At 51.2% G+C, this 22596-nt stretch overlaps 2 long non-coding RNA genes across 3 annotated transcripts; both read right to left on the reverse strand.

Annotated features, from left to right (window-relative positions):
- Positions 1 to 8374: 8374 nt before the first annotated feature.
- LOC127492341 (uncharacterized) lies at positions 8375 to 11722 on the reverse strand. Of its 2 annotated transcripts, none has more exons than XR_011379219.1 (3): positions 11424 to 11722; positions 9996 to 10111; positions 8375 to 8562 (listed from the first exon to the last, which is right to left on the reverse strand). It is a non-coding gene; the product is annotated as an uncharacterized lncRNA (long non-coding RNA). The 2 variants fall into 2 exon arrangements; XR_007921578.2 differs by having other exon boundaries at positions 8375 to 9673; positions 11424 to 11720.
- Positions 11723 to 13656: 1934 nt separating this feature from the next.
- LOC138843968 (uncharacterized) lies at positions 13657 to 18119 on the reverse strand. Its single transcript, XR_011379220.1, has 2 exons — positions 17963 to 18119; positions 13657 to 13877 (listed from the first exon to the last, which is right to left on the reverse strand). It is a non-coding gene; the product is annotated as an uncharacterized lncRNA (long non-coding RNA).
- Positions 18120 to 22596: the final 4477 nt, after the last annotated feature.

Raw genomic sequence — 22596 nt, forward strand, 5'->3', positions numbered from 1 at the left:
GCTGTGACCCACGGGGGAAGTAACACTCGGGCAACAGTCCAGGCTGCAGGAGAACGGGCCTAAGCAGACCCAAGGAATCAGAGACGTTCACGAAACTGATTGTGAGCCGGCTTGGAGCCGGCTCTGCCGCTCCCTGGCTGTGGGCCTCTGGGGAAGCGACCTGGCTCGCTCCTTGTGTCTCAGCTTCCTCGTCCACATGCAGAGACCATCATAGCACCTGCTTCTCGTGCCTGCAGCGTGATGGGTTGTGCTTGTGGTGAGGATTAAGTCTTTGTTTCAAAATCACATTGGTAGGCCGGTGCCGCGTCTCAACAGGCTAATCCTCCACCTGTGGCACCAGCACACCGGGTTCTAGTCCCGGTCAGGGCGCCAGGTTCTGTCCCGGTTGCCCCTCTTCCAGGCCAGCTCTCTGCTGTGGCCCAGGAGTGCAGTGGAGGATGGCCCAAGTGCATGGGCCCTGCACCCCATGGGAGACCAGGATAAGTACCTGGCTCCTGCCATCAGATCAGCGCGGCGGCCATTGGAGGGTGAACCAACGGCAAAGGAAGACCTTTCTCTCTGTCTCTCTCTTTCTCACTGTCCACTCTGCCTGTCAAAAAATAAATAAATAAATCACATTGGTGAAGTGCTTCGAAAAGACAAAGGGAGCTCGGTGCGCTGGCTATGGTAGTAACAGGACTTCCTTAGGAGGTGCAGCACTGTGAGTGTTCACAAGGGGGCAGCCTTTCCCCCAGTGAGTTGAAGCTCCAAGTGTGATTATATTACAAGTCTAAGTGTTCTCTACTCAAATAGCAGTAGCATTTCAATAGAGGGCAGTGGCCAACAGCATGTTTCTCTAGCATCTTTAGGTGAACACTGCCAAGAGGGGACAGTCTGGGAGCACTGAGCTCCAGTCCCTTGTTTTTACCAATGTAGAAACTGTTTCCTGGGGAAATATGTGAGCTGATCAGAACTCACAGTTCTCTCTGAATCTTGCTGATGAATACAATAGTTTCCAAATGTTTGTTATTGTTTTAAAAATGATGGCTACCATTTGTTAATACTGTCTTTCTTCTTATTCTTTTTTTTTGGGGGGGGAACCACCCTTCCATCTGCTGATTTACACCTTAATTGTCTGCAAAACTGGAGCTCAGCCAGGCCAAAGTCAGCAGCCAGGAACTCCACCTGGACCTCCACATGATGCTCTTGAAGCCTGGTGCTCCCAAGCCCTTGAAGCATCACCTGCTGCCTCCCAGGGTGAGCGTTCGCAGGATGCTGGAGCTGGGAGCAGAGCCAGGACTTGAATCCAGGTGCTGTGATGTGCAATGTGAGTATCTTACCTGATGGCTCCAGTGCTGAGCTGTTGCTGTGGATTCATTCTGAGAGGAGGAACACGGTGGGGGCAAGAGGCATGGAGTCACCACACAGACCCCAGGAGTTGGGTGAAAGTGGGCCAGAGGCGAGCAGCCCACAGACTCGTTTATTTCAGTTGGTACAGCAGCTTATATAGCTGAGGCAGCTAATCCAGTCAAGGGGCGGTGTATGCCCTAACCAATCACAGCCTGTTGCCAGGCAATATCCAAAGCCATCCAATCACAGCCTGTTGCCAGGCAGGCTCCGTTGTCAGGTGAGTTTCAAAGCCATTCCTGAGTAACTGATGCTCACTTGCCAGTGGCCATCTTGGCATGGACTTCTCATTCCACCACACTGAGCTAAGCAGCCTGCTCCAAAGCCGCAGCCTTTCACCACCTGGGAGCCCTGTCTGGGTATCGTAGCGAGGGATTTTGATTGAACTGGCTTGACGAGCTGGCCTGCGCCACCTGAATGTTTTCAGATGCCACTCTGCTCCATTCAATCTGGCAAGATGAGCGTCTTAACGCTTTACAGCTGAGAAAGCGGAGGCTCCACGGTCTTCCAGATTGGCCCAAATTATCAAATCACCCGGAGCACTTACTCTCTATTCAGAATCCGAGCCCCGGGGCAGTAGTTCTCAATCTTGGCTGTAATGGAATCGCTTGGTGGGGTTACTTTTTTTAAATCCTGGTGGTCCAGGCCAGCACCCGAAACCAAGTAAAGCTAAATCTCTGGCTGCAAGATCCAGACAGAGCTACACGGGTGATTCCATGCGTGAGCCTGATGGACCGGCGATTCTGCCGGTGCGAGTCATTAGCATCACTCCTGCGACGCTCCTGCCAGCCACTCCGGTGCACAGAGTTGAAGTGAGGATTCCGATCATGGCAGGCTGAGATCACCAGTCCCCGCCAGGCCCTTCCATCTCCATCTTTAAATCCATTACTCTCTTCCCTCATCACTGTTCCCCTCTGTTCCCTTGAGCACACCACCCCCTCCAAGGGATTGAACTCACTTTCACCCCCTTATATGTTTGTGTGGAGCTTGTGTTTATACTTAGATACATGTGTGTGGAAGAATCCAGCACACATGTGTGTTCGGTTTACATACAAGGCACTGTGCTGGAAATACCATGCTGAGTACTTTATTCAGTGTGATTATTTTTTGTTTTTGAGCTGTAGCCATGTATCTGTATCTTTTTTAAAGATTTATTTATTATTTGAAAGGCAGAGTTACAGAGAGAGAAAGATCTTCAATCTGCTGATTCACTCCCCAAAATGGCCACAATGACCAGGCACAACCAGAGCTGAGCCAGGCCGAAGCCAGGATCCAGGAGCTTCATCCATGTCTCCCAGGTGAGTGCTGGGACCTAAGCACTTGGGCCATCTTGTGCTGCTTTTTCCAGGTGTGTTAGCAGGGAGCTAGATTGGAAGTGGAGCAGGCAGGACTTGAACCGGTGCTCATATGGTATGCGGCACCGCAGGCAGCAGCTTAATCCGCCACGCCACAGCGCCAGCCCCAGTGAATGTGTCTCTGACTGCTGTTCTGTCTCATCTTATGTGCATGTACTAAGTGTTTTTTCTTTCTAATTGCTGATTGGCTGTGACACTTGTACATTTGCACCATGGCAAACACATGGGTGAGGGGTAACCTGATCAAAGCAACTTCCTTGTCTTTATGTTGGGAGCCTACCAGCTGCTCTCTTCCAGCTCCTTAGACAACACGGGATGTGTTACCGTGACCTCCAGCCACCCCCACAGTGCTGGGTTCTCTTGCCCATTAGGACGGTCATTTCCCTGGTGACAGACACCTAGACTGTCCCCATCTTTGCTATCCAGCAGCCCTGCTGTGCGTGTGTCTCACCTGTCTCCATGTGGCCTGTGCTCTGGGTGAGGAGCCCAGGAGTGGAACTGCTGGGCTGAGGAGGATTTGTGACCTCAGCCTCAGCTTGTCCTCCAGCTGCGACTCCAGTACTCACTCGCACCAGCCTTGCCTTGAGGGGCCTCGCTTTCCCCATTCTCGGCCAGTTGACTTTATCTGACTTTCAGAATGTTGCCAAATGCACGGGCACACTGGTGTCAGGATGCTTGTGTTTGCCTGTACCTGACTGCTAGTGCACCCTCCTCAGATTCCTAGAACCACGGCAGACTTGAGTTCAAATGGTTGCGCCCCTGTCATAATTGTTGACAGGTGTGCAGCTCTTCCCCAGGTGCTTTCTGGTACCTGGGTTATCCGCCGTTGTCCAAAGCCCTGTGAAACACTCATGGCAGAGGAGGAATCTGGGAGTCAGCAGGTGCAGGGGCTGACCCTGGGCTCATCCCGCCTGTTCTAAGGGCAAGAACCAGCATGAGAATCCCGGGGTCCCGGCCCTCATCATGGCCCTCCTGCTCAATTATGTTGTGTCTGAGCCCTGCAAAAAGAGACGGTCTTACCCCAAATCACGGGGTTTGGATATTTGTGGGAGAGCTGTGGGGTTTGTTTCTGTTTTTGTTTCTTGAATCAGCTTCACTGAGATATCCCCGCGAGATAAAATGCACCCGTTTTTGTTAGACCCTCTGAGTGAGGATGCTAACACGTCGAGAAGCACACCCCAAAGACTCAGAGTCCAGACCAGCTGATGCAAAAGCAAGAGGATTTATTCAGCGTCTGCGCAGACGGGCCTCCTGAACTCCGGAGTCCAGAGAGCGCCCCCAGCACAAAGCCACACGGTTTATATACCCACAGCGACCAATCAAAAGCACTATAGTGTCCATGCACACAGCAGTCCAATCCGTGAGCTGATCATGTGAAAGGCATGCGTCCTCTATCCAATCAGCTACGGGATCACATGGGAGGCATGCACCTCATCGCCATTTTGTTGTTTACTTCTTTAGCAGTTCCTTCCCCTGTCAGCATCATCTTGTTCACCCTGAGGGGGACGATGTCTCGCTCCCCTCGTTCCCCTGGAGGGAGAGCAGCGTCCCGCTTTCCACACCATTATCTGAGTATTAGGAGGCATACAAACTGGGTTAGGTCTTAGCACAGCCAGGCACAAGTGTCGCAGCTAGCTAAGCATAGGGTGCCTTATTTTTATAGCTGCACCTAATTTTAGCTTTGGGGGAAAAAGTTTAGGGCTATAATTTTTAAACTTTAATTTTATTTGGGGCAAAGGTGACTTCTTGTTTTTAATAGTGTTAGCTTAAGTCACTCCATCTTGGTTTGATTTTTAAGGTTTTTCAGTTTTAAACAGGCTTCTCTGTGAGTCTAGAATAATTTAACCCTCTACCACCACCATCCAGACACAACCGGTCCCTTGTCACCCATATCCTCTGATGGTCACCCGCCCGAGGCAGTTACTCATCTGCTTCCTGTCGAAGCAGGCGTGTCTTTTCCAGATTTTCTGCAGTTCAGAACATGCACCTTTCGTGTGGTTCAGCATGTCCACGAGATTGCTCTGTTGGTTGTATTGGTGGTTTGTTCCTGTTCATTCTGTTTTAGGACCATACTGCAGCTACAGCTCCATTCTTTAGGGATGGACGTTTAGTTGTTTCCAGTCTTGGGGTGTCATGAACGAGGCCGCTCTGAATCTTTGTGTACAAATCTGTGGTGGGGGTGGAGTGGAGGGAGGGCCAGCAAGGCAGCTAAGGTGCACAGTGTAAGAAAGCACTCCCTCTTGAGCTTAGATGAACCAGAGACCAAGCGCCTCCTTACGTGTCAGGCCCTCGAGTCCTAGTGGGCCTGGTCCTCGTCCCTGTGCCAGTGGAGCTGCAGAGCAGAGCTCCAGGCTGTTTCTCCCAGTCTGAAGACCTCTGCTGCTGCCTAGTCGCCTGGTAAGCTTCTGCCCCACACAGACCTGCCCGCTCCGTACTCCTGCAGCTGAAGCTCGGGAGCAGGGTCCTGTGTCCGCCTGTTTAATAGAACACCCACGATAATGAGGTGCAGGGGTGCAGGGGTGCAGGGGTGCAGGGGTGCAGGGGCGTGCCTCCACTCTGGGCAAGGGAGAATGGTTGCAGCTTTTGAGGGGAACAGTAGCAGGACCCTGGTCTCTTTGTTGAACTTTGAAATCATTGTAGAGTCACAGGAAGCTATGCAAAGATAGCATAGCAACTATAAACCCCCAGCTTCCTCCACTGGTTGCATTTTCCATAACAAGTACAATAGGCCCACCAGGAATGTAACATGATCGCAGTGTGCGCATGCAGTGTGATGTCATTCTTCCACCCACAACCACCGCCACAATCAAGATAAAGACCCATTCCTTCCAGTGCCTCCTTCGTAGCCATTCTGCCCCCACCATCCCTAACCCCAACACACACTGATCTGTTTGCCATCTCTGCGATTTTTTGTCATTTGGAGAATACCATGTAAACGAAATGACACCATATGTGACCTTTAGAGGTAGAATTTTTTTACTCATCATAAAACCCTTGAGATCCATCCAAATTGTTGCACATACCCAAAGCTCCCTCAGTCTTACTGCTGGGCAGTGTCCCATTGGTCACTGGCCTACGGGGGACGTTCTGCTTGTCGGGGGCTTTAAGAATAAACCTGCTGTAAACATTCATGTGGAAGTTTGTGTGTGACCCTGAGCTTTCATTTCCCTGGGTGAACACCCAAGAGTGCGATTGCCGTGGCGTGAGGTGTGGTGGGGATTAGGGGGTGCCCAGACCCCGGGAGAGCATCGTTTCTGAGAATAGCTGCGAGGGTGTTCCCGGAAGACATCAGCCTTTGGCCCTAAGGACTAAGAAAGGAAGGTGTGCCCTCGCCCTGATGTGGCTGGGCAGAGTCCACATGGCTGAGGGGCCAGACAGGACAGGAGGACAGAGGGAAGGTGAATACCCTCCCCTCCCCCTCCCCCTCCCCCTCCCCACCTTCCTCTCCGTCTCTTGGAGCTGGAACACCATCTTCTCCTGCTCTTGGCCATCACAAGTTCGGCTTCTCCAGCCTTCAGCCTCAGTCTGAGTTACATTCTTCTTTTTTCCTGGCTCTGGAGCCTCCGGATTCAGACTGAACCAGAGAGACGCGTTCTCCTTCTTCAAAGTGTTTCGGCTGCTCAGGTTCCCTTGCCTGCCCATGTAAACTTTCAGATAAGCTCATCTTTAACTATGAAAAATAGTGGAAGATTTTGATAGGAATTGCATGATTTGTATATGTTATTTGGGGAAAAGGTGACCTTTTTTCTATGATGAGTCTTACAACAGAGGAACACCCTATGTAGATCCACTTACTTCTGTATATCTTCTTCGATTTATTTCAGCAACTTTTTATGGTTTTCAGTATGTATGTTTTGTACATGTCCTTTTGATTCATTCATAATCTCTTTTCAAGAGAGATTGTAAGTGATACGGTACCTTAACTTGGACTTGCTGTGTTTGTTGATAATCTATAGAAATACAGTTGTTGCCGGCGCCGCGGCTCACTAGGCTAATCCTCCGCCTAGCGGCGCCGGCACACCGGGTTCTAGTCCCGGTCAGGGCGCCGGATTCTGTCCCGGTTACCCCTCTTCCAGGCCAGCTCTCTGCTGTGGCCAGGGAGTGCAGTGGAGGATGGCCCAGGTGCTTGGGCCCTGCACCCCATGGGAGACCAGGAAAAGCACCTGGCTCCTGGCTCCTGCCATCAGATCAGCGCGGTGCGCCAGCTGCAGCGTGCCGGCCGCGGCGGCCATTGGAGGGTGAACCAACGGCAAAGGAAGACCTTTCTCTCTGTCTCTCTCTCTCACTGTCCACTCTGCCTGTCAAAAAAAAAAAAAAGAAGAAAAGAAAGAAATACAGTTGTCTTCTTAGATCTGGCGACTTGGCTGAACTCAGCTGCTATGCTAGGAGTTGGTAGTGGTGTTGCTTCCCTTTGTCTTTGGAGCTTCGTGAGCATTTTCCATATAAACCGTCATGGCATCAGCACATGGCAACCAAGTTATTCCTTCCTCTCTGATCCATACACCCTTGATTTCCTTTCTTGCCCTGCTGTTCTGGCGAGGCCTTCCGGTGCTTGTGGAGTCAGTGGGGAGAGCAGCCGGCTTGTCCTTGTTCCCATTCCTGGGCAGAAACAGGCTTTCACGGTGTGGGTGATAGGCTGTGGGGTTTTGGTAAAGTCTCCCTACCTCTAGTTTTTCTGAAATGTTTATAATGGGTGTTTTTTCAAATGCCTTCTCTGTGCCAGTGAATAATATCAGACGGTTTTCTTCTTTAGCCTTTCCGTACAGCTGATCACCTTGGCTCGCCTTAAGGGTTGAACCAGGCTTGCGTCTCTGGAATAAGCCCCACATTTAATATTTTGTTAAGAATTTTTCAACTACATTCATATTACTCTGCAGTTATTTACTTTTTCTGTTATCTCTAGTTTTAGTTTCAGTGTAATACAGGGATACTTCAAAAAGTTCATGGAAAATAGAGTTAAAAGGTAAGCTTATTTTGGTGGGTGCAAAAATGTTTTGGAATCCACGCATAGTTCTTCCATAATACACATTTTCCAAGAACTTTTTGAAGATGCCTAGTGTGCATGGATTTCATAAATGTTTCATTTCTCCATTGTTTTTATGTTTTATTACTTTAAGATGTATTTTTATTTATTTGGAAGAGTTACAGAGATAGGTAGAGACAGAGAAAGAGAGAGGTCTTCCATCTGCTGGTTCACTCCCCAAATAGCTACAATGACCAGAACTGAGCCAATCTGAAGCCAGGAGCCAGGAGCTTCTTCCAGGTCTCCTATGCAGGTGCAGGGGCCCAAGGACCTGGGCCACCCTCTGCTGCTTTCCCAGGCCATAGCAGAGTGCTGGATGGGAAGTGGAGCAGCCAGGACTTGAACTGATGCCTATATGGGTAGCTGGCACTGCAGGCTGGATCTTTAACCCACTATGCCATAGCGTCGCCCCCCCACCCCGTTTTCAATTTTTTTTTAATTCTACCCTTTTAATTTTTTCCTTTCTTCTACTTTCTTGGGGTTTATTTTACTCTTTCTGGGTTCTTAGAAGAAGACATAAATCATGTGAACAGTTGGTCTTTCCTAACGTGGGCACACACTGCCATGCATTTCCCTGTAGCACTATGGTAACAAAGTCTGCTGTGTTGTGTTTGCATTTTCACTCCAGTTTATTTTTTCCCCCTTTAGATACTGTTGACCCTTGGATCACTTAAAGTCTGTTGTTTTCCCTTGGAGCAGAACTTCTTCTCCTTGTCAGCTGTTGGTTTCCCAGTGTGAGTGTGCTGGAAGGAGAACCACGTCCTCACTACTAAAGGGCCCAGAACGTGCCCCGCCAACCTGGGTGAACAGAATAGACAGATGACACCATCCATGCACACACGCGTGAGCTCACACACCGTTGGTGTGCTTGTACCCACACCCACCCAGCGGAGCTCAAACTCACATTTCTAGACAATAAGGCTCAGGGTTGATACCAGGTAAACCAGAAACAGGAAAAGGAAGCTGTCTGGGGCGAGAAAATGATGAGGGCCAACTTCGTGTCTCAGAGAACGAGGCCAAACCAGAAACCCCCGGCGGAAGTGCCAGAGACCAGGTTCCAAGGTCCGGTGTGGTTGTATTCAAGCTGCATTTACGGTAAATTGGCAGTGCTGGCTTCTCAGCTTCCTGCCCACTTCCCACCAGCACGCCCCCTCTTAACAAGACCCGCAAACTAGCGATGCCTTGAAAAACTCACAGAAAGAAATAGACAAGAGCCTACATGACTACAGCAGTGCAACGGAAATCTGCAGAGGCAGCAGGAGAAAGACCGGAAGCCACGTCCTGCAAAGCCCCCCGGCATCTGGTCGGCACGAGGCAGCCTGTGCTTCCCGGAGGGGGTGTGCTGGGAACCGCAGACCTGGCTCGCGTCTGTGCTCGCAGACGAACAGGAGCACACGGCTGTGTGGAAAGTCTTCCCCCGCCCATCCGAGACCTCTGATGGCCTCCACGCTGCATTTTTCACATTCGAACTTCCCTGGAACATCACGTGGTTGTGGCTTTGCAGCGCCTCCGGGATCCTGGCGTGTCTGGGCTTCCACGGCAGCTGAACCGTGAGACTGGATCCTTGGTGCCCAAGCTCCAGATGGGGCTGAGGGCACCCAGTCAGCTGAGACCAGGGCTTCTCTCCTCGGGGCTGTTGACGTTTCGGGAATGCTCCTTTGTAAGGACTTGCTCCCTGCAGCAGCCTCTCTGACCTCTACCCACTGGATGTTGGTGGCTTCTCACAGTCATGGTAACCAAATGTCTCCTTGCGTTTCCTGCTGTGGATGCTGTAACATAGCCGCAGAGCCTGGAGGCACAGCAGCCACCTTGCTGTCATGAGGAATGACACCACGGAGGTGCCGAGACTGGTGCGGGAGCCTTAGTTCTTGTGGACGGTGCCACGTTGCTGCATCAATCCCAGAATCGCCTTCCAAAGAGAAGTGAGCAGCACCTCACCACACACGCCACCTGAGCCCTGCACTCCAGTACTTGCAGCCAGCAGCCCCCGGTGCGCCCACCGATCACCTCTGCTCCTCCTGCGTCCAGGATGGATCTCCGCCTCCTTAGCTGGGCTTCGCCCCCCTCTCCTGCCTCAGCCCCCAGCACCTCCACTGCCCCCACCGTGAGCCTGCATGAGAACACGCTGGACGCAGCCTGAGGCTTCCTGATGCTGGCATGTGCTGCCCTTCCATGCCACGCTCTTCCTCCTCTTCCCTCCTCTCCCAACCTGCTCCTCTTTCAAGACTTACCCATACCATCTCCTCCAGGAAGTTTTCCCCAAGTCAGGTCCCGGTCCTCCAGTTCAGAGTGGTCCTGTTTCCTCTGGTGGGGATCTGGGCCTCTGTGACTGCACATCCGTGTGTTCCTGACAGGTGCAGGGAGGAGTGTCATGCAGCAACGTGGACGGTGGCCTTGTAGGAGGTGTGGCAGGCGAGAGGAGCCGGCCAGAGCTCAAGGCACAGGGCTCAGTTCATCCCAGCCCAGTTCAAGACAACCAGGCGGTGCCGCTCACTCTTCAGTCTCAAACCCTACCCTCCTGTCTCCTACACTGTGCACCTCACCCTTTCCGGACCACTTCAGGGCCCAGCATGCGTGCTAATGCCTCAGGGTTCCCCTACGTCTGGCACTCAACCCCCTTTTGGGGGATAGCCCTCCTCATCCTTCTGATCGCCCTTTGGTGACACCTCCTCCAGGAAGCCTGCCCTGCTTCTCCGAGGCTGGTGTGTTCAGAGCCTGCCTCTCACAGAGCACCTACCACATTGCTCCTTCATCACCCATATCCACACCTGTGAGCATCTCAAAGGCAGAGGCCTCACTCATGCCTCTTGGAGTAACCCGACACCCAGAGTGAGGCCAGGCCCAGCTGGGAACGGGAATGTTCCTGGCGTGGTTGTACCTGCGGCGGCTGCGGCGTGGCTGAATGTGGTGCCCCCTTGTCCTCCATTCAGCAACCCTGCATGGAGATCTGACTGTGCAGGGGCCCACAGCTTCCTGCAGCTCACCCGCTGCCCTCATCGGGGGGGGGGGGGGGCTGCCACGGGCTGAGCACTCACGCCGTGCCTGAGATATTTTACTCCTGGTGATGATTGAATCCTCGCATAATTGCAGAGGTTGGAGCTGTGATCGTGTGCAATGAAGAGGAGGAGACCAAAGCACCAGCATTGCATGGGTACTGAATCCTGCTGGAATCGGGGTCTGGACCCCTGTGGTCTAACTCCGGAGCCTGGCTTCTTCCTCCTGCCGAACCACCTGACACTTGCTACAAACGCAGAGCCCTCCCCCCGCCCACCCAGCTACTGGTTCTCTAGGCCCGGGGTGGGGGGAGCTGGGAAATTGGGTTTGTCTTGAGCCCCGTAGTAAAGTCCACCAACTTCCTGCTAAGACAAGGTCGCTGCGCCCAAGAGCATCAGGGAGTATGTCCCTGGTTGGCTGTGGCGTGACCCCACGTGCCTGTCTCATGGCATCGCAGGCACACCCTGCACCTGCTCTTGCTCGCTGTCCCAGGAAGAGTGTCATGGCCACCACCCCCTGACTCCCGCCCAGCCCTGTGTGCTTGAGAGGCAGTGGCGTGAAGACAGCTCCTTCGCAGGATGAGCTGGTAATGACCCAGACCCCAGGGACAGCCCCAGATGCTCTGATTCCCTGGAGCAGGCAGAGGCATCAACATTTCCAAATACCTGTTTAGTCTCCGAAGCATTCAGACGGCTCCACTCGGAACTCCGCACACTTTGAGAGCACATCACCAGGACTCCGTCCTCTGCTCCGGTGTTCCCGGCAGACAAGTCCCAGCGATTCCAGCAGGGGTTTGCTGTGCTGCAGACAAGTCTGACCCAGAGCCCAGGGCCGCGGTGGAGCTGGGGCAGCCCCAGCAGCCGCCCGCATTTCCCAGGGCCCGGCTTGCCTGTCATCTAACCGTGGTCTGCTGACCAGAGCAAACTGACCTGGGCCAGCTCTGCAGGGAAGGGCCTCTGCCCACGAGTGGGGATTTTGCTGTGCAGACACTGGGGGGGGAGGTGCTGGGGGATCTGGCAGGTGGCCCAGAACAACTCAGCCATCAGAGCTGTGCTGGGGGGGGGGGGGGGGAGGGAGAGGCCAGGCCTGCTTGTGGGGGATTCCCTGGCAGTGCTGGGAGGGAAGCCAGGCTGAAGAAGGCCCTGCTCTTAAAGCCACAGCAATGGGGCCTTGCAGCAGAGTCAGCAGGAATCTCGGTGGGGACAGTCCTCAGAGGAACCTGCGAGTGTGGGGTGGGTGACGGGGAAGCTGGAAAGCAGATGGGGCTTTCCCCAGCCGAAATCACTTAGGACAGATGTGTGACAAAGCGCCCTGGCTTATAAGAAGATTCTTTCTTCTGATTGGGTGCCTGGGGAATTCGGGCACAGCTTGCCTGCATAGCTGTTTTGTATGGTACAAGTGCACGTCCCTTGGTGCTGTCGAGCTGGTAGGTGGGCTGGTCCAAGTTTCCCTTATATATCTGGCCCTCCATTGAGCAGGCTGGAGAGTTGGACTCAGCTGGAGCCATCCCCCACCCATGCACACGGCCTCACCAGCATGGTGGCCTGGTGGGGTTGGACTTTAGAAGCAGTAGTGCCGAGCCCCGAGCAAGGATTCTGCAGGACACCCAGGTGGAAGATGCCAGGCTTCTTATGACCTAGAGGCCAAGGAAGTCACTCTTGCCATGTCCTATTGGTGAGACCAGGGCCAATTCCAGAAGCGTGAAATTAGACTGTGTGTCTCCGTGGGAAGAGCGGTAAAGAATCTGCTGCCGTGTTCAGTCTCCCACAGTGCGAGAGCTCTGGGGAACACTTGCAAGGCTCAGCATGGGGGCTTTTATTCCGTGCACGTGTGTTGAGTTCCAGGTGTGTGCAGACACTGTTCTCAGCTCTGGAGAAAGAGAGCAGTGACAGAAACGTGGTCCCTGGCCTCAAGGAGGCTGTAGTCTAGAACAGTCTAACAAATAATGCCATGGTGCCTGGCCTGTGGTAAGCGCTCCTGAGTGTTGGTTACTGGCTTGGGCTTTTGGCTCGGTGGTTAAGCCACCGGTGGGATACTAGGATCCTGTGTCACAGTGCCTGGGGCCAAGCCCAGGCTGTGGTTTCCATTCCGGCTCCTGCTGGTGCACATCCTGCGAGGCAGCAGATGATGGGTCAGGTAGTTGAGTCCCTGTCACACACATGGCAGATCTGGTCTTCGGTTCCAGGCCCTTGGCTTCAGCCTGGCCCGACCTTGGCTGTTGTTCGTACTTGGGAAGTGAATTAGCGAATGCGGGAGATCTCTCTCTGTCCCCCCACCCCACTGCTGTCTGTCTTTCAATTAACAAAGAGGTTAACTTGTTTAGCAGAGTGCGTTTTCAGCCAAGGTTGAGCAGTAATGAACTGGGGAGGGGGGAGATTCAAGGTGGAGGGGACAGTGTGTACCACAGAGTGCAGTGGGCAAGGGGCAGCGTGCATCGAATGTGGCTGGGCGGGTGGGACAGGGACCGATTGCCCACAGCTCTGAGCTGAGTGCCTTACATTTGTCCCTCCAGGTCCACCTTCCACCTTCTCCACCTGCCTGGCTTCTGGGGCCAGCCTGTAAGGACTGCACCAACAGTCTCGCTTGCCTCTTGGCTGGTACCGGAAGATACCATCAGGAGTTTGGATGGGAGAGAGTCAAGGGAGGAAGAGGCGGGAGTATTTATTCCTCTGGTTTCCTCTAGAACTCTTAGCTCCAAAGGAAAGAAGGCTGCAGTCGGGGGACACAACACTGGCTCCACTGAACTGCTAGTTAAGAGCACCACTTGCCTAGCTGGGCTCCTCTTGCCTTGGAATCAGAAGGTGAGTAGCGGAGTTCTGGTACTCATTGGAGTGATTGACCTTGATCAGCAAAATGAAGTTGTGCAGCTAGTATGAAGGGGAGCCATGGCAACATATATATTTTTTTAAAGATTTATTTATTTATTGGAAAGGTAGAGTTACAGAGAGGCAGAGAGAGAGGGCTTCCATCTGCTGGTTCACTTCCCAGATGGCCGCAATGGCTGGAGCTGCGCCGATCCGAAGCCAGGAACCAGGAGCTTCTTCCAGGTCTCCCACACGGGTGCAGGGACCCAAGGGCTTGGGCCATCTTCTACTGCTTTCCCAGGTCATAGCAGAGAGCTGGATGAGAAGAGGAGCAGCCGGGTCTCAAACTGGCGCCCATATGGGATGCCAGCACTTCAGGGCAGGGCGTTAACCCGCTGCGCCACAATGCCGGCCCCAGCAACATATATTTTGAATTAAGGAGACCTGTTAGGACACCTCTTAGTACTACTATGTTCTGTGATTAAAATCATTGGAAAACTAAAACCCAATATAGGCAGAACTGCCAATGTCTGAGGTTTCAGGAATGAGATTGGAATCATCCACTAAGCAAAGAACCATGACCAGCTGAGGTGCTTGCCTGGGGCAAAGGGCATATGATATTGCTCGTGGAAGAAGGGCGCTACCTACACCATCTGTTGACCAGACGCACCAACGAGGACTGGAATCAGTGTGAACGTTGTGTCCTGGTTTTGTCAGGTGTTTATATAGATGGATATGTATCAAGCAAAGCATTCTGTCAGTTTTACTCTTTATGCCCTTGTCATCTAACCTAAGAAACACTAGTAGTAATTACCATTGTGTGATAGTATTTAAGTTACGGGGTATCAAATAAAAAGTGACCATCATCGACCAAGAACTTTGCAACCTGCTCCAGGGAAAAGGGAAGCACAGTTTTGGTTGTGAGCAGGATAGCTGTGTAACGTTAGACAGAAATATGGCTTTTTTTATTGTAAAAAATAGATAGGGATACAGATATCCATCCAAATGGTTCTTCTAAAGCTGCAGCAAAAGGAAAACAAACGAACAAAAGAAAACAAAACAAAGCAAAACAAAACCTCGGTAGAGACATTGAGCATGAGTCTTCAATCCTCAGCAAGTGGAAGTGAAAAGTAGCCAGGCACCCTTCCTCTTTTAGCTGGGAGAAGTGGGAAATGGAATTGTTCAAGCTGCATGAACACAGCAGTGACAGTGAGTCCTTTACCTTGGTGTCCCTGGAACTGGGAACTGGAAACTGAGATTTTCTTCCTAAAACCAACTACCAAATTTAATGGGCAGTTGCTGAAATTTGTGGGACTGAACCCAGGGGCTATCTATAAACACCACGATGAAGAGTGTAGGCAACCATTTCTCTCTCCAAGCAAAATGAACCAGCAGGTGCAATGCTCAGAGCTCTGCCCCTTGGGAGTATTTCCCTTCACCACTGCCATTCAAGGATCACCAAGAAGGCTACAGCTGACAACTGTTGGGTGGGGCCTGTATATCACGCAGAACCATCTGTCCATCAGACACAAGTTCTTTTTTTGCATTTAACTGGGCATAGGGAACTCCTATAGATGCAGCTGGGAGAGGGAAGGCAGTGTAGTGAGTGTAGGAGCCATGGGTATGTGGGCTGCCTCCTGGTGAACTTACTTGAACTTCAGGGCTCTGGAGGCCTGGTTTCATATTTACCACTTCCATCTGATGCTGGGGTACCGATTGCATGCCCAACCTTAGAAATTAGTGGGTCAGGTGGAGGTGAAGGTGCTACTTCTATTGACAAAGAAGGCTCAGCAGAATTCAAGGATTTAGTGACCCCAGTTTCTTTGGAACCTTCCCATGTATCCCCATTTCAGCTTTCAAGATTCCATTCCTGCCTCACTGATGCCCACGTTTTAACAGAGAATATCCTGAAAGTTGCAAATCCAAGTTGCATTATAATTCAGTCACTCACAGGATGACACTCAGGGTTTGGTTTGCATGACTCCCAGCCCTGTAGTTTTAGGGACAGAATTTCTTCAAGGACAGGCACAGAAGCTTTTGGGTCATTTATGTAGAGTTCAGGTAGACACCTGGAAGCCCCGAGTTCATCCTCCTCTTTTCCCACTTTGTCTATCAATGGAAATCAATGGGAAAACAACAAGCCAAGCTCAGTCCACACTATGTCCTAAAGAATCAAATCACCCAGAACCTTACCTTTTGATTTGATTAGAAGTACCCAGCAGCAATATTTTCCCATGATGCTCTTTTTTCCATGGGAAATAGTCACTAGTAGCCTTCAATCTAGTCATATTACAGAATCAATTCTGGAAAGCCCAGAACCAATTCAGAAAGTTCATCCTGAAGATTCTGGTCTTCTGGAACCACTCTCATGAGTATAAGTCAGGCTTCTACCAGCAAAACAGAACAGGTAGGACGTAGGAGAAAGAAGATCCAAATAGAGATGTTTATTGTAAAAAATTGGCTTATGCAACTGCAGGGGCTAACCAGGCAGTCTGAGCTCTGCAGGGCAGGCTGTCAGGAAGGGCGAGGTGAACCATCAGGCGGGCAGAAGCTAAATGGGCAGCACATGGGTGGAAGGTTTTTTCCTCAGGAAAATCCTAGCTCTAGAGTCAGGTATTAGCTGAGTGGACCAGGCCTGCTAGATCATCGAGGATAGTCTCCTTTCTGCAAAGGTAGCTGATTGCGGAGGCTGATCACAGCTATGGCACCTATATTGGTGCATGGGCTTGAAGAGCTGTAGAAGGTAGCCTAGCCAGGTTGACACATGAAACCAGCCACCACGAGGCATAATTAAAATGCAATGAATATCACATATTTAAAAGTGTGTCATTTGGGGCCAGCACTGTGGTGTAGTAGGTTAATCTTCTGCCTGAATTGCCAGCATCCCATATGGACATTGGTTCGAGTCCTGGCTGCTCCTCCTCTGATCCAGCTCTCTGCTATGAGCTGGGAAAGCAGTAGAAGATGGTCCAAGTGCTTGGGCCCCTGCACCTGCATGGGAGAGCTAGAGGAGACTCCTGGCTCCTGGCTTCATATTGGCTCAGTTCTGGCCATTGCAGCCATTTGGGGAGTGAACCAGTGGATGGAAGCCCTTTCTCTCTGTCTTTCCCTCTCTGTGTTTGGTACCCTGCCTCTAGGAGTAGGAAGTCTGGGTCAGATAGGTGTCGGTTTAATGCATGAAGAAGCTCCAGCGGCCTTAGTTGTGGTGCAGTGGGTTAACCTTCTGCCTGCATCACCAGCATCCCATATGAGCACTGGTTTGAGGCCCAGGTACTCCACTTCTGATCCAGCCTCCTGCTAATGCACCTAGGAAAGCGGCAGAAGATGACCCAAGTGCTCCTTGTCCCTGCCACCCACATGAGGGATCCGGATGGAGTTCTGGGCTTCTGGCTTCAGCCTGGCTTGACCTTGGCTATTGCAGCCATTTGCGGAATGAACCAGCACATGGAAGAATCTCTCTCTCCCTCTCCCCTTATTACTCTCTCCCTCCCCCTCTATTTTTTTTCAAAAGGAGTGGGCAGTTTTGTGGCTTAGTGGGTTAAGCTATCACTTGCAATGCTGAATCCCATATGGGTGCTGGTTCAAGTCCCAGATGCTACACTTCATATCCAGCTCCCTGCTAGTGGCCTGGAAGATGGCCCTCACACTTGGGCCCCTGTCACCGAGGTGGGAGACCCAGAGGAAGTTCCTGGCTCCTGACTATTCTGACACAGCCATCTGGGGAGTGAACTAACAGATGGAAGATCTCTCGCTTTCTCTCTTTCTCTGTCTCTCTCCCTCTCTGTGTAACTATGCCTTTCAAATAAATAGAAATAAATCTCTTTTTAAAGGAAATTATAAACTGTGTTCCAAAATGGTTGTATCATCCCTCCAAGTTTCAAATTTGTTGCCTAATAGCCCTTGGTTTGTTATATGGGTCATAAATTTGGTGTACAAAGAAGTATTGAGATAGTCCTGTCATGCTGGCCTGACACATACATATGAGGACAGCACCTACAGCAGGCAGTTATAGGGGCAGTGGGAGGGAGAGTGGAGGAGTCAGGGTCCACTCAGCATCCCCAATCCCAACCCCAAGTCCAGGGAAGAGACCAGGCTATCAGAAATCTGGAGCCTGACAAACCAGACTGATTCCCACTCAGCCACCATTTTCTCGCTGGTTACCTGTGGTGAGTGACCTCAACCTCTGGTCACCTCTGCTCGCCCATCTGCTTGCCCATTCCACCGAGCCAGTGCTTGGCGGAATAGCGGTGGCTCCCCAACTCCATGTTTCCACAGGGACCCTCCTGCTGGACAAGCAAGGACTCCAACTGGGATCCCATAGGCACCTTGAAGTTGCGGAGTCAGGGTGTCCGAGGGGCCTCGGAGGCACTGTTCACCCCTCTCTGGCCTGAATTCCATACCTGGGAGAGCACCAGAGGATGCGACTTAACAGAGACCTTCTTCCTCCCACTCCAAGCTGCGGCTGCCTTGTCTGTTAAGATTCCACCGTCGACAGATTTCTTTGGGTCAGCTGTCTGTGCTCTTAGCTGACCATCTGCTCCCAAGTGGAGCTGACTCGTCATCCTTGCCAAGGGATCAGCTCTTTAAGCAAGTGCAGTGCTTCCCAGGACAAACTAGAAGACGGGTCGGCCATTTACCCTCCAGTACTGGTGAGGACAAGATGTCTTCACGACTTGGCATTTGTTCTGGATGACTCAGCAGGAGTGGAAAAACCAAAATCCCTGTACATGATGCTAATAATAAAGACTTCTGAAGGAAAGATACAAATCAAGAGTTCATGCAAAAGTAATGTGAGCATAAATATCTATTTTTTTTACATTTTATTTTATTTTTTGTTTATTTGTCAGAGTTAGTGAGATAGAGAGACAGAGAGAAAGGCCTTTCTTCCATTGGTTCACTCCCCAAATGACCACCATAGCTGGAGCTGCGCTGATCCGAAGCCAGGAGCCAAGTGCTTCCTCCTGGTTTCCCATGTGGGTGCAGCGGTCCAAGCACTTGGGCCATACTCCACTGCCTTCCCGGGCCACAGCAGAGAGCTGGACTGGAAGAGGAGCAACCAGGAGCAGAACCCAGCACCCATATGGGATGCTGGCACTGCAGATGGAGGATTAACCAAGTGAGCCATGGTGCCGGCCCCGAGCATAAATATCTATGTTTGCTTTCATGTGCAAAAAAAAAAAAAAAAAACTTTGGAGGTAAACACAAGAATTAAAGAAAGTGGTTTCTGGGGTGTAGAGGGGGTTGGCACTGGAAGTAAAATTTTGCCTTGGATTCCTTGAGCTTTCAAACTGTCAGAGTTAAACTAGCAAAGAGAAGTCGTAGGAAGAACAGCAGGACTTGTACTTGGTTTTTGCACAGACTCACCTGTTGTCAGCATTGGTGCCCCTGGCGTTGTCAGAGGCACTCAGCCTCTCCCTTTGTCTTTCACTCAGTTCTGTGAAAGTAAGCTGCACTTTCCGTGGATCTATAGCCCTAAATATTTCAGGGATAGGAACAGGAATATTCTCTTCCATAGCTCCTTAAAAATCACTTGATGCTTGCTGGTGCCGCGGCTCACTAGGCTAATCCTCCGCCTTGCAGCGCCAGCACACCAGGTTCTAGTCCCAGTCGGGGTGCCGGATTCTGTCCCGGTTGCCCCTCTTCCAGGCCAGCTCTCTGCTGTGGCCAGGGAGTGCAGTGGAGGATGGCCCAACTCCTTGGGCCCTGCACCCCATGGGAGACTAGGAGAAGCACCTGGCTCCTGCCATCAGATCAGCGCGGTGCACTGGCCGCAGTGCACCGGCCACGGCGGTCATTGGAGGGTGAACCAACAGCGAAAGGAAGACCTTTCTCTCTGTCTCTCTCTCTCACTGTCCACTCTGCCTGTCAAAATAAATAAATAAATAAAATAATAATAATAATAATAATAAAATCACTTGATGCTTTACTGCCATCATTTTGAATCTGAGTAAGTTCAGTGTTGGTGTAACATTTTTGTCTAAGCTACTACTGATATTCCAGTCTGTGCAGCTGATCCAGGCACGTCCTGTGCACCGCCTTCCCCCAGTGCAGGATCTGTCTGGGGTCTGCATCACATTCTTTGTCATGTCTCTTTACCTCCTTGAGTCTAGAGCTGTTCCTCTGCCTTTCTCCAGTTTTGTCTTGACATTGACATTTCTAAGGAATGGAGCCCTCCTCCACCCCTTTTGAACAGAATATTCCACATTCGGGGTTAGTGTGATGATTCACCATCCTGTGCTTCCTTGGCTGGAACATCACACAAGTGAAGTGGTGTCTTTGTCGGGACTTCTCCTGGGGAGCCGCGTGTCAGCTGTCCCTTCATCTGGGGCACTAACAGGCCACTTACTAGCTTTTTCCTTGGGTATTAATAAGTGATTTATGCAGAGACAACTTGAGATCATGCCAGCACCCTCCTGCTCAGCAGAATTCCACCTGCTTCCTAAATTTAGCCTCCATTCACGGTGCTCGCCTGAACCAGTCTCCACTGTGCACTGCGCCATGATTCTCTGACTCGCCCTCCATTGTGTCCTAGCCCCTTGCATTTCCTATAAAGCAGAGCCTCCCCCTCACCTGATTTTTACTTAGATATTTTCATGGATTTTATTGTATTTCCTTGATTTTTTTTTCATCTTGACCCTTTCATTGTTAAAATTAAAAAATAAAACCTAAATATAATGGTAAATATATAGGGCAAATCAGAATCATAAACTTTAATATTGAATTAAGCAGTAAACTTAAGTTTGGGTCTCCAAGTTGGCTTTGAACCCTGAATTGCTTAAGCATAGGTATGTCCCTAGTTAACAGGAATTGCTTTATAGGTAAGAGGATGGCCTTTAGCTGCAATTCACTATTGAGTCTGGCCAAGACTGTTGGTCCCCTAGCAACTGCCACACGCAAAGGAGTACCAAGCTCATCCAGTGTCAGTCTGCCGTCTTTATCACAGTCCCAAATTTGAAAACTTCAGAAGTAGGAAGTTTTGGTGTTATAAGGAAAATTCTTTAGCTGCAGATCTTGGAATAAATCTGTTTAGAACAGGCAGAATGGTCATAAACTGACCCACAGAATTCCGACTTTGTGTATCTGTTCTTTCCTAGGGATCCTCATAGCTACTAGACAGCCTACAAGTTTTCCTGGCAGTGTAGCTGATGCTGTAGTTCATGCTGTTGTCTGGTCCTGGGCAGAAACAGGACGCAAGGTTAAAAGAGCACGACTGCTTGCTTGGTGGAGAATCTTCAGGTTGTCCTGTGATGAGGTAGGAGAACACTCAGACCCCACTGCTTCGCTAACTGAAGAACCTGACTGTGCTTCACCCGAGAGACCAGAGAGGCCAGGCACTGCCAGAGTCCTTCTCTTTCCCTCTCTGGGATGGTGGCTGTGCTTGCTCTGTGGGTGTGGAGAAGCTGGCGGGAACTGCTGTACTGAGACAGCTGGTCAGACAGGTTCCTGTTGATCTGCAAATTTATGAGGTTGAATCATACCAAGGCTTAGGGAACCCTTTTTTATTTGCCCTCTGCCAGGTGGCAGACAGGAGTGACAGCAAAGTAAGACCTTTGATGGTAAGATTCCTGATCATCCTTGAATCATCCTTGGCAGAGAAAGGTCCTACACTCTGTTTATACTTTCCACTCTTAATGGAAGCTGCGGGGTAATAGCCACAAGTTTCAAAGCAATGAGAACTGACTTCTTCCAAGACAAGCAAGTCTCGTTGCACGCCAAAGTTCCTTAACTGTTTCGGAGGTTCATGAGATAGGGTGAGTCCCACTGCTGTGGCACATGCGAGCCTGGAAGCAGAGCAATATTTTAAATTTTGATCCATGATTCCCATTTACCCTTGTGACTATACTACCTACTCAGCCACAATAATAAAGTTCTATTTAAAAAATAATTGAGAGGCACTGTTGGACAGTAACATATGGTGACCCTGGTGTTCCATTGTTCTTTTTTTTTTTTTTTTTTTTTTTGGACAGGCAGAGTGGACAGTGAGAGAGAGAGACAGAGAGAAAGGTCCTCCTCTGCCGTTGGTTCACCCTCCAATGGCCGCCGCGGCCAGCGCGCTGCGGCCGGCGCACCGCGCTGATCCGATGGCAGGAGCCAGGAGCCAGGTGCTTTTCCTGGTCTCCCATGGGGTGCAGGGCCCAAGGACCTGGGCCATCCTCCACTGCACTCCCGGGCCACAGCAGAGGGCTGGCCTGGAAGAGGGGCAACCAGGACAGAATCCGGCGCCCCGACCGGGACTAGAACCCAGTGTGCCGGCGCCGCTAGGCGGAGGATTAGCCTAGTGAGCCGCGGCGCCGGCCTCCATTGTTCTTTAACTCTTCTTTTTTTTAAAAGATTTATTTATTTATTTGAAAGGCAGAGCTACAGAGAGGCAGAGAAAGAGAGAGACAGATCTTCCATCTGCTGGTTCACTCCCCAGATGGCCGCAATGGCTGAAGCTGGGCCTATCCAAAGCCAGGAGCCAGGAGCTTCTTCTGAGTCTCCCACGAAGGTGCAGGGGTCCAAGGACTTGGGGCATCACTGCTTTCCCAGGCCATAGCAGAGCTGGATTGGAAGTGGAGCAGCTAGGACTCAAACCGGTGCCCGTATGGAAGCCAGCACTGCAGGTGGTGGCTCTACATGTTACGCCACATCGCCAGCCCCCGTTCTGCAACTCTTAAAGATAATACTACTTCAGGCCAGTGCCGCGGCTCAATAGGCTAATCCTCCGCCTTGTGGCACTGGCACACCGGGTTCTAGTCCAGGTCGGGGCGCCAGATTCTGACCCAGTTGCCCCTCTTCCAGGCCAGCTCTCTGCTATGGCCCGGGAGTGCAGTGGAGGATGGCCCAAGTGCTTGGGCCCTGCACCCCATGGGAGACCAGGAGAAGCACCTGGCTCCTGGCTTCAGATCAGCACGATGCACCCGCCGCAGTGTGCCAGCCGCAGCAGCCATTGGAAGGTGAACCAACGGCAAAAGGAAGACCTTTCTCCTGCAGAAGTATGCCTCAGACGCATAACTGCAGGGACCTCCAGCTCACCAGCCTAACATTTGCAATA

This window comes from Oryctolagus cuniculus, chromosome 10 (assembly GCF_964237555.1).
Source record: "Oryctolagus cuniculus chromosome 10, mOryCun1.1, whole genome shotgun sequence".
NCBI classification, from domain to species: domain Eukaryota; kingdom Metazoa; phylum Chordata; class Mammalia; order Lagomorpha; family Leporidae; genus Oryctolagus; species Oryctolagus cuniculus.